Source organism: Lissotriton vulgaris, chromosome 3_1, assembly GCF_964263255.1.
Source record: "Lissotriton vulgaris chromosome 3_1, aLisVul1.2, whole genome shotgun sequence".
Taxonomy (NCBI): domain Eukaryota; kingdom Metazoa; phylum Chordata; class Amphibia; order Caudata; family Salamandridae; genus Lissotriton; species Lissotriton vulgaris.
This window is the reverse complement of record NC_141689.1, coordinates 1,981,483,784-1,981,496,134: the sequence shown is the minus strand read 5'-3', so window position 1 is coordinate 1,981,496,134 and position 12,351 is coordinate 1,981,483,784.

The following is a 12,351-nucleotide window of genomic DNA, read 5'->3' as shown; positions in this document are numbered from 1 at the left end:
GTAGAAAGAGATGAGGTCAAAGGTAACTAGGAAAATGAGTAAATGTGAGGCAAAGAGAGAAAGGTGAGCTAGTTAGGAAAAGGATGCAGAGAGGTAGAAAGAGGTCGGCAAAGAAAGAGAGGCAGAGAGACAGGTAAAATTTTAGAGCAAGCATTCTATATGGTTAGGAAGAGAAGCACATAATGTGTGCCGAGTAATGAGGTAGAAAGAGAGGTAAGATAGTAAAAGTTGTAAGCTAGAAAGAAGAACTCGAACAAAGAAGGAGAAGTGATGGATAAAATTATAGGACAGTGCAAAATAGAGCGAGGGATGAAATAAAGACAGGTACTTGAGAACAGATAGAACATTAAAGGTCTGGTAAAGAGAGCAGTGAGGAAGAGAGAGGAGAAAATAGCAAGAGCTGACATGCAGAGATGAAGTGTGGAGAGAAAATAGCTGAAGTAAAGAAACAAAGGTGTAGTTGAGAGAGGTGAGCGTGATGCAGAAATAGAAAGATTGGTGAGGCAAAGAGGGTTGTTCAGTAAAGAGGTTGAAACAGATGTGAGGTAGAGAGATACATAAAGTAAACAAAATACAGAATGTAGGGGCATATTACCAAAAATAAGCTATAATTATTGCTAAGCTTGGTTAGCGGCTATAATGTTATCACCGTGCTTCGCCTATTTTTATCGCTTAGAAACCTTGCTATTATCAAAGTTTATCTCCTAAGCGATAAAAATCGGCCGAAATGCATGAATATCGCAGAAAAGTCTGCGATATTCATGCATTACCGAGCTAATGCTCTTAGCCATGTTATCCACCTACCATTGGATAACATGGCTAAGAACTGCTCTGGGCAGGCGTTAGCTTTTAGAGATATTAGCGCTTAGTGCGAATATTTCCAAAAGTAGGTAATAGGAGATAGCGATGTTAGCAACTGTTTCCAGTCGCTAACATCTTGGCACGCCCACTTTGCATGTCATTAGCGATAATTATCGCTGACATGCAAAGTGGACCCCAAGATGATCGTTATCTCCTACTAGCTGTCGCTAACTGGTGTTAGCGACAGCTAGGTAATAGGGCGATAAAATTATCGCTGCTTTAGCGGGAAAAATTCCAGCTAAAGCGGCGATAAGGCCCTTGGTAATATGCCCCGTATGAAGGTAAAAAGGGTGAGTTAAAATAAAAAGGGAGTGCAGAGAAGAATGATAAAATTTATTTAGTGATGGAGAAAAAAAGGTAGTGGTAGGGAATGAGTGGGAGCAAGAAAGAGGTAATCAAGGGAGATAGGTGAAGTAGAGGGAAAAGCAGAAAAAAGAAAGAGTGAAGGTGGAAAATTGAGCTAGTGAATGAATGAATAGGTAAACTGAGAGATTTGATAGTGATGACAGGAAGGAAGGAGAAAAATGAGGTACTGGGAGATGGGAGATAGAGAGAACATGAGGTTGATATAGAGTGATGAGGTGGAGAGGGCATATAGTGATAGAGAGGCGAAGTAGACAGAGATGGAGGGAGAGATAAAGAGGCGAGGTAAAGAGATATGAGGTTGAGAGAACTAGGTGAATTAGATGGAGGAGAGTACACTGCGTGAATAGCAAACAGCAGTGAGAGTTGCCGATAGATGAAAAATGGATAGGGCTAGAGTTGTATAGCAGGCGCTGGGATGCCCTAGGGTAACTACGCGCTATATAAAACTCCAAATAAATAAATAAAATAATAATTAAATAAATAGATGTAGAGGTAGGCACAGAAAGTGACCGATGGGTAAGGTGGAGTTGTAAGAGAGAGGAAAAGAGAAGTGGGTTAAAAAAGGGTGAATGAAAGCGAAATGAGGTAGACATTAGCGAGGCAAAGAGAGTTGAGATAGGGAGAGAGGAAGTATGTACATAGAGAAGGAGAGATAGGTGCGGAAAGAATAGTGGGATAGGAAGAGGTATGGTGAATTACGAAGAGAGATATTAGACAGAAAGATTGTTTTAATTTTCGTGAACTTAATGGCCACCAACTGCCTCAGAGCATCAGAAATAAGTTTCTCCAATGAGAAAAATTAATGTCCAGCTGTTAAATTGAAAAAAGAGACATGTAGTTATGCACATTGTTTGCCTTCTTACCTCCGATTATTGCTGAAATTTATTTTCGTTGGCCTTAGGACTATGTGCGCTTCCCCACTGCTAACCAGTGCTGAGGTGCTTATGAACAGTCCCTTAAAACATGGGGGAATATTTAAAAATAACCTTGTTAAAATGGTGATAATGGGCTTGCTAAAATGCGTTTTAGCCCAGGTTAGATGTCCTGCACATCCAACCGGGCTTCTATTGGAATTCTTTAACGCATATTAGCAAGCCCATTATCGCTGTTTTAGCAGCAGTTTCCTGATGCTAAAACAGCTATAATTTTAATGAGGTTCTTGCTAATATGCCCCATGGTTTGACTGTCATATACCTAACTGGCATATATATATTTTTTAATTATATTTTTTATTTTGTCGTAAAGAAAAATACAGCTGAGGCTTAAATTCTTCATACTTATAATACAGTGGATATGGGTCTATATATAGCAAAAAAAACATTATCAGCTAGGACCATATACCAAAATAAAACCTAGAGCAACATAAAGTCTATATACAGGCAGTAAGATATTTTATAAAAGATTTAGGGAATTTACGAATAACTTTTATAATAAACAGAGCTACATATGATAAAAGGATAAAAAGCAGACATAGAAGTAACATTTCATAACAAATATAACCATACATTTCATTCTGACTGGATAAATGGAGTAATTCAATTTGTGAACAGGCCCCAGATCTTTTTCCCATTTATCCTACCCTTTTTCCCTCTTTGTTTATAAAGAGCTTTTTCAAAGTTATAGATATGTAAAAAGTGACTTTTCAACTGTTGACGAGTCAGAGGTTGCGGGTCCAACCAGGCAGAGGCAACACAGAGTCTTAAAACTGCCATCGCAATAAAAATCAGCTCTTCTCCCTTCTTCCCTGTCGACTCTCTCACCCCCAATAGCATAAGAAGAGGTGAAAGAGGAACAACCTCTTTTAAAACAAGCTGCAAAAAAACTGAAATTTCTCGACCAAGTGGCTAAATGCAGGGGCATGTGGAAAAAATGTGTATTATATCCACAGCCTGTGCCTTACACCTAAAACAATAGGTTCCTTCCACACCTCCCCATTTCGCAATTTTAGCAGGCGTAATATATAGGGAAAACAAGGTCTTAAAATGTTGTGATTTCAGATTAGCTGCAGCTACAGCACTGAGGTTCCCAATTCAATTGACTCCAGGAAGTGATAGTCCAAAACCCCCAGTTTATCCTGCCATCTTTGGCTGTGTTTATCTCAATCGTCTGTCAGCCCCTCCAACAGACAGTTATAAAGTTGTGAAATAGAGGAACCCGATCTGCAAGTGAGCAATTCGACTACCCGCATTTTTAAGAAGGGAATTTCTTAACTGTAAATATTAAAAAAAGTCACGGGGACCTATACTGAATCGTTCGCAAATGATATCAAAGAGAGCTATGTGATCTCCTTTCCAAAAATCAGCAATCCTATAAAAGCCACTCCTGCCCCATCCGCAATCCTATAAAAGCCACTCCTGCCCCATCTGGCATATTTAATGTACTTGTATGTTCCTTGTACAGTGGTATGCTATATACTTAGGACCTGTAAATTAAATTCTACCAGTGCGCCTGCAACACTTATTGTGTCTCCCATTTAAGTAGCCCTCAAAAACATGCCCTCCCTCAGCCTGCCATTGCAACCTGAGCGAAGTTTTAAACTGCCATATCAACTTGGTATTTAAACTCCCTTGCCAAGCCTTAAATTTCCCTTTTATTACATATGTCACTCTTAAGGTAGAGTTATGAGGTTAATAGGCCCTGTGTGCAAACACTTCCATTTTACATGTTCGCGTTCAAAGTTAACATCCTTTTAAACCGACTTTTAGTAGACATTTGCTTGCACACCTGTATAAGATAGTGTACTCAGAAAAGGTTTACTTACAAATACATTTCTTCATAGGTGCATTATCATACCTTAGAACATTCTGTCCAAGGGCTAGGTACACTGTGCAAATTGGCCTTGTTTGTAGTTGGCTGTTTGGCGACAACTCTGGGTGGGCAGAATCAACAATGACAATGGGTTCAGAGCTCAGGCACAAAAAGAATGGGTCCAGTTTTATTATATAAACTGCAGCAAGCCTTTCTTTAGCAGAGGAACATTGGATGGATTTTCGCGGTAACCCACTGCCTGAATTCTAGTCCAGCTGAGTCCCAATACTATCCTGAGAAGGATGGCGGCCTGCTCTGTACCAAGACTGGCTACCAGATGAAACAAGCATGCCAGTAAATGGGGAGTTAGACCTCTCTAAGGTATCTAGCAGAATTGCATCCACCCTATACTCTCTCGGATAGGCTGTGATAGGAAGGAGTACAAGCATATGCATTCATATATTCAATCTAACAATTATAATGGCTACATTATTAATCTTCTCCACCATTCTTGTAACACTTGTTACTATGCTTTATTTTCTTCTACTAATAATTGCAGCATACTTATTTCTCACACGAGTACAATTGCTTCGGTAAATGTTTGAAATGCCAATTTATGTATTTATAGTGTCTCCCTTTGGAGCATGCCTGAGTTAACAGCGAAAGGGTAGATCTATTTCCATACTTTCCTTAGGGAAATTATTGTTGTCCTGCTCTGAGTTTGCAGACACCATCAAGTTCCCTGTGTGGTTTATGGGTCCTAACTTGATTGAGTGGATGATGGATGATGGAGTTGGAGGAATGCTGCCATCCACGACAATATTAATCATGTATGACCGAAAGATCACACTGAGAATGCACTGTTATAGGATTCTATATTGGATACTTGCCAACAAGAACGTTTGGTCTTAGGACAAGTGGAATACTTCGTGTATTGAAGTAAGACCTCGATTGAACTGCTAATGAAAGTCAAGCACCACCTGAAAAGCGCAAACGTGTTAGACTAAACATTATTCCTTATTTTGCTTGTAACTATGAGCAACCTTCTCTATTGATTATCACCACTTTCTTTAAAGTATATTCTTGTGTTTGGATTTCATAGAATATAAATGGATGTGTATTCACTCAAAATTACTAAGCATATGTTGGTTTACGATAAGTTCAACATTTTTACCAGAGATCCTGTGGCTGCTATTTATTCAATATTGTCTCTTACATATATAGCAACTTTTTGTTGGGTGGTGAGATACATCTCCCTTGTTTATATGCCACTTTAGAGTTTTAGCTTCCTTTCCGTGGTTCAACATTTAAAAAAAAGAGTAAATCAGCATGGACGTGATCACTCAACCTTTCTTGTTGATTGTTCATTTGTCACTAGGTTCTTAACCTTCTGTTACTGGTAATTTGCTCTTGATGACTAAAGCCATTTATCTAATAACCTTAATTATTCATAATTATCCTAATTGAGGAAATTATTTAATGATTTATCAGTTCACTGTTCGTAGCAGACATAATTATCCCAACATTAAAGCACTCTTGTAAAACATAGAAAGACACAAAGGGTCACGCTGATTGCAGTAGGCAAAAACAGTGTGGATCCTGAATGGCTGAATAGCCAAGGTCAAGTCACTTATGAGTGAGACAAGTGACCCCTTTACTTATTCTTCCAAGATTTCTGGAACAATTTGTGCACATATGCTTATTTTATAGCGATGATTCGGAAAATGTATGTTATTTTAAAACTAGTCTCTGATGCAGAGCACGACATTTCGATTCTTGCGTCAGATAAAAATATTTATTGCAAAAGTTGGCTTGGCATGATTTCTCAAAAGTGTTAGCCATTCATAAGCTTATGAGTGAACATTATGCGTGGGAAGGACATCTAAGGCAAGAGTAAAAGTCATGGAATGTCACTTGACATCAATCTGTATCAGTGGTGCAGAAGAGAGAAGTTTTTAAAAATATGTCCTTCCAGCCTTTCTTCAAACAGGAGAAACTTTCTTTTCTGAAAGGCCTGCATAGTGATCCTTGTAAGTCAAAAATAATGTGATCGTCAATTAAAAATTAGCACTACTGAACAACTTTCAACTCGCACTGCCAACCATGTTGTTTTCTTGATAGCTATTTTCATGGTTTATGTTCAGTTGACAAATTAATGTTTTGAGCATGTCGGGCAGTGCGAGTTATTGAGGATACTGTGTGCAGTGGTAACCAAAATAAGTGGTTTTGTGTGTTTGAGTCAAACTCATACCACAGATTTAACTGTGTTCACTCTCAGTTACATTTATTGTTCTTATGAAGCACTTCATTTCCAGACCCCACTGCTCATGGACTTCAATAATGTGCAGTTGGAGTTGGCCACATGCCCTGTGCCTAATTCGATGTAGGCAGCAGACCCCCACTGCACAAGTCTTCTGTTGTGTGCAACAAGGGTTTGCCACGGCATTTGACTTCCAGACAGGCCCTATTCCCAACACTCCACAATTGGCTAAACCCTGCTGTGCATGGTTTCAGCATGTTGGACTGCTGGACATAGTCTCAAGGCAATTTTCAAAAGCCTTCCCATGTGGCTTACCTTCATCTGTGTGCAGCATCCTGTTGAGTGCAGGGTCTGGATTACAGTTGGGCCATGATCCTAATCCAGCGATCTGGGACTAATGTTTCCTACAGACAAGGCCCTTTTTAATTACCCAACCAAGTCCCTTCACGCAGGGTTCAGTGTAATACCAAATATGTACTAAACGAAACAAACCTATTAATCATCCATTTGTAATGTCATTATAATATACCAATTATGGCGATGCGATCTTTTATCGTTGAAAGAGTTCAAATAATACTCATAATCCAAATTATACACCACTAAATAAAGATAGACTCAGATGAATATTGTCAATGTTTATCTAAATAATGTGAAATAATATTCATTAGTACCAAAATAGAGCACAAATCATAGATCGTCTCAGAGCAAACAACATTAGAAGAGAAAATGTCAAATTCATATCAATGACAATGCATAAAGGAGTGGAAAGGCGTAAAGACAAAAGAATCTGAGACAAAATACATTTGCAATTGATTACGCAAATTCAGATTTCAGTCTATACTAACTCAAATAGAAAAGGAAATCTACTCTCTGGCCATGAGAGTAGCAATGCCCCTCAAGAAGATTTGAAGAAGCAAAGACTAAGGGGCACATTAGGATGGCAGTCCGCCCGCTATCCCGTTGTAAAAAGGGACTGCCCGCAATAAGGGCGGGGGTCCCGTGGGTGCCATTAGGATGCACCTGCCACAGTGGCGGGCGCATCCTGCATTCCTAATATTGTGGCAGGCGGTGTCCTCAGCACCGCCCGCCACAATGCCAGGAAGGCATGTTTTGCACTACCATGCACAACATGGCAGGTATATGGAAATGCAGGGGGGTACCATAGGTACCCCCCATGTGCTCCCCCCACCCCACTGGAGTCCCTGTGGGCCCGCAATGGGCCCCCAAGCAGACTCCGCATGCCTTTCCGTGGCAGCAATGCCACCACGGAAAGGCATGTTAATGGCCACATACTAATATGGCTGCTGGTGTCTGTCAGACACCGCCACCATATTGATCCCCTTTCTGCCCGGTCGACATGGGCGGAAAAGCGACGGATGGTCTTTCCGTCCGCCACGGATCCCCGAAGCCATTGTGATATGGTGGGGGGTATTTTCTGCGGGGATGGTGGGCAGATTGCCCCCGTGGGGCTGGCGGTAGTCACCGCCGGCCCGGTGGGGGCAATCCGCCCACCATCCTAATAGGGCCCCAAGTCAGAAATCTGTGGACAGGAACAGAAGAGCAAACCGATGACAGCGACGATCTCCCAGAAAGTCTGATCACCTCAGTCATCAGAAAGCGTAACCCCCAAACTCCTCCCACCAGGCACCTCAATTATACCCCAAACCCCCGAATGTCCATGCAGACTTGTATCTAACTAAGGGTTATTCTACATTTGATTGGTTAAGGAAGGGGGGTATTGTCACACCACTCTGGGCATGTCCATCACTCTAAATGACCCATTGTTTTATTTATTAATGACAACTTCTACCCCAGGAGATATGATTCAATCCATTATTAAATGTTCACTTCCTACATTCAAATCTTGTAGCAAACGTTGTACTGCTTGTGCCTCTCCAGAGGAAGTGCTTCCTTTGCTCGAAGAATCAAATCTTGTTTTTCATGCAAAGTTCTTGGCAGACACTCAGCTTTTTCTGCAGGACAAACTCTCTGTCCACCTTCCCTTCACTTTTCCTGAATTAATTTCATGCATTTTCATTTTTTACTCCTTTTAGCCCTCTATCTTCAAACAGAACAGAAAATCATGCTTCTATGGAAAACATTATTATTCACTTGTAATGCTTTTTCTCTACGCACCAATCCAATGGCTGCATCTATCCATGCGCAATCCTGTGTTAAAATTATTTTCCTTGCAAATGTTAATAACAGTCACTAAAGCAACATTAGTCTTTCACTTTTATTTTGTCCAAAGCTGTTTTTTTTAATTTTTATTTATTTATATAGTTTTATTGCATCAGTACATAACATACCATGGTACCTTTACACACGTACTCGGTCACCAAGCCAACCAAGATTACTCTACGGTGTTCTTACACAGCCAGTATGCAAACAACCCGTTCCGGGCAGGCAGTGATAGTCTTGTGGACCCTACACATGTTCCATCAGTCATTCCGCGTCGTGTCTCTGTGAACTTTCCTTAGTTCAGTGTGACGTGTTATCTGCAGTCGCAAGGAGCATCTCCGGCATTACTACTCTTAATTGCGCTCCTAGAGTCACGGTCTGATGTAGCCCCTAGTCTCCGCACGCGACAGTGGTGCGTTCCTCTACGTCCGCATCTCTCTCCTCTCCTCTTCCAACCTTCCCCCTCCTGGTCTCATCTACTTTTGTATGTCATATATAGTCCCCAAAAATTCTTCTGTAGACTTCTAGGCAGGAGCAGCTCATTATAATTCTCTGACTGTGTGGTACGGCATGTCATGTGACCATTGTCGCAGTGTCGGGGCTGGGCCTCTCATTTAGTTCTTTGCTACCCTTTGCTTGGCCATTAGGAGCCCCATATCTACCATCCTGTCAATGGCTTTAGGGTAGTTCCTAGAGTACCCCAGTAGCGCCACTACAGGGTCCGGTTTGAGCTCCAACACTACCACCTACCCCAGCTCTCTGAATACCTCCACCCAGTAATCGTGTATCCCTGGACATTGCCATGCCAGATGCATAAATCTGCTGTTGGGGCTTGACATCTTTCACACATCGCCTCCTCCCACAAAGTCTCTCTGGGGTATAGTAAACCCTATTGATGTACTTGTGGACCCTACACATGTTCCATCAGTCATTCCGCGTCGTGTCTCTGTGAACTTTCCTTAGTTCAGTGTGACGTGTTATCTGCAGTCGCAAGGAGCATCTCCGGCATTACTACTCTTAATTGCGCTCCTAGAGTCACGGTCTGATGTAGCCCCTAGTCTCCGCACGCGACAGTGGTGCGTTCCTCTACGTCCGCATCTCTCTCCTTTCCTCTTCCAACCTTCCCCCTCCTGGTCTCATCTACTTTTGTATGTCATATATAGTCCCCAAAAATTCTTCTGTAGACTTCTAGGCAGGAGCAGCTCATTATAATTCTCTGACTGTGTGGTACGGCATGTCATGTGACCATTGTCGCAGTGTCGGGCTGGGCCTCTCATTTAGTTCTTTGCTACCCTTTGCTTGGCCATTAGGAGCCCCATATCTACCATCCTGTCAATGGCTTTAGGGTAGTTCCTAGAGTACCCCAGTAGCGCCACTACAGGGTCCGGTTTGAGCTCCAACACTACCACCTACCCCAGCTCTCTGAATACCTCCACCCAGTAATCGTGTATCCCTGGACATTGCCATGCCAGATGCATAAATCTGCTGTTGGGGCTTGACATCTTTCACACATCGCCTCCTCCCACAAAGTCTCTCTGGGGTATAGTAAACCCTATTGATGTACTTGTGGACCCTACACATGTTCCATCAGTCATTCCGCGTCGTGTCTCTGTGAACTTTCCTTAGTTCAGTGTGACGTGTTATCTGCAGTCGCAAGGAGCATCTCCGGCATTACTACTCTTAATTGCGCTCCTAGAGTCACGGTCTGATGTAGCCCCTAGTCTCCGCACGCGACAGTGGTGCGTTCCTCTACGTCCGCATCTCTCTCCTCTCCTCTTCCAACCTTCCCCCTCCTGGTCTCATCTACTTTTGTATGTCATATATAGTCCCCAAAAATTCTTCTGTAGACTTCTAGGCGGGAGCAGCTCATTATAATTCTCTGACTGTGTGGTACGGCATGTCATGTGACCATTGTTGCAGTGTCGGGGCTGGGCCTCTCATTTAGTTCTTTGCTACCCTTCGCTTGGCCATTAGGAGCCCCATATCTACCATCCTGCCAATGGCTTTAGGGTAGTTCCTAGAGTACCCCAGTAGCGCCACTACAGGGTCCGGTTTGAGCTCCAACTCTACCACCTACCCCAGCTCTCTGAATACCTCCACCCAGTAATCGTGTATCCCTGGACATTGCCATGCCAGATGCATAAATCTGCTGTTGGGGCTTGACATCTTTCGCACATCGCCTCCTCCCACAAAGTCTCTCTGGGGTATAGTAAACCCTATTGATGTACTTAAAATGTATGAGCCTATGCCTGCCATGCAGCAAAATCTTTCTAGTGTTCATGCAGCAGTATGACCACATAGAGTCGTCTATAGTCAACTGCAGGTCTCGTTGCCAAGCCAGTCGGGCCGCAGTTATCTATTTTCTCTGTGAGCCATGGTTAATTTGTATATGGCAGTTATCATCTTGCGGGGGGATTTAGCTTTGATAACAGTCAGTTCCCGTACCTCTGGGGTTCTGCTAAGTCATCCCCCAGCATGTCTTGTAAAGCTCTACGCACCCTGTAATACTGAAATCTATTCAGAAAAGTGCCAGCATTCGCGGCTCCCTCAATCTGCTCCCAGGTCTTCACCTCTCCATCTAAGAATAGGTCCCCAGTCACTTCCAGTGACAGTGCATGAAGCACCCATACCACACCCCTACATGGCTCTAGCCATCTCACCCATTCAAGGGGTAAATCTGGTAAATATAACACAGCTCCAGCTTGTTGCTGCAATATACTAATGAGGTAATTGAAATTTTTATGGTCAAGTATGTCCCCTAACGTGTACCCCAACGTCTCCATGTACGTGCTTCTAGTACATGTAATTACCCTCCATGACCGAATATGAAGACGCAAATACATTTGCGTCCAACGTTAACATGTCCTCTTTCAGATCCACCATGAATGGATCGATAATTCAGTTCCTAACTATACCATGCTAACGTCTTTACATGGTACACTTTTACGTTTTTCCTGGCTCTGCCGAGCTAGGCCCTGATTTCTGTCTCCGAGCCCTTTCTGCTTTCTGCCTCTGAATACTGCAGCCCGAACACATATCCCTGACCTCTGCCTTACTTCCTGCCAAGTGAAGCGGTGCCTGGCTCAACCTGGCCTGCCTGCCAAAACCGTATTTTGCCTTCAAGTTATCTGTTCAGCCTCCTCGAAAATACATTCCTGTCTAGTGATTTAGGTAAACATCTCCCCGGCTGCAGAGCAAAGAGCAAGCCTTCCTGCCTCCATGCAAGTAATTTGCAGTTCCCGTTGCCATAGTAGGCTCATGGCCCTGCACGTAGACACGTAGACACATATGCACGCACTAGCATTTAGTATGGAATAGCTTCTGCCCAAGAGACCTTTTACTCCAGATAATACATCCTCCAAACACAAGATATCAGATATGTTATAAGTCCAGGTCGTTCTGACATCCCAGACTTCTGTCTCCTCTACTAGTGTTAAAGTTCTCCCCAGTTACCACATCTATGTCACGTCATGCTAGCTGCGCGCGCATCCACACCTTTCTGCTGATTCTGCAACTTTCTCTATGCACCCACCCACATGTGACGATTCCTATGACATTCCTCTGACATGTACAGTGCACGCCTTCGTGTACGCCTATTATCACGCCTCCTATTACGCACATGTGCTCTTATCTCGCTCTTTTTCACCTGTTACGCCTACTGTATTGGATTCAATTATGTTTTCCTACTATATATAATGTGTAATGTTAATAAAACGTTGACTATCCCTTCCTGAACCCTAGTGGTGACGGAACATGATCTCCAACCTCAAGGTTTTTCTAATAAACCCCGTAAAACTCAGATACCACGGACTCTGGCTTTCATTTTTATGAGCTGTCTTGTAATGATAATTATACGGAAAAATAGATTCGGTAAAATATTTACCACATAATTTGGCGCCCGAATAGGGACCCCTCCCCCACCCCACGCGCCGGAG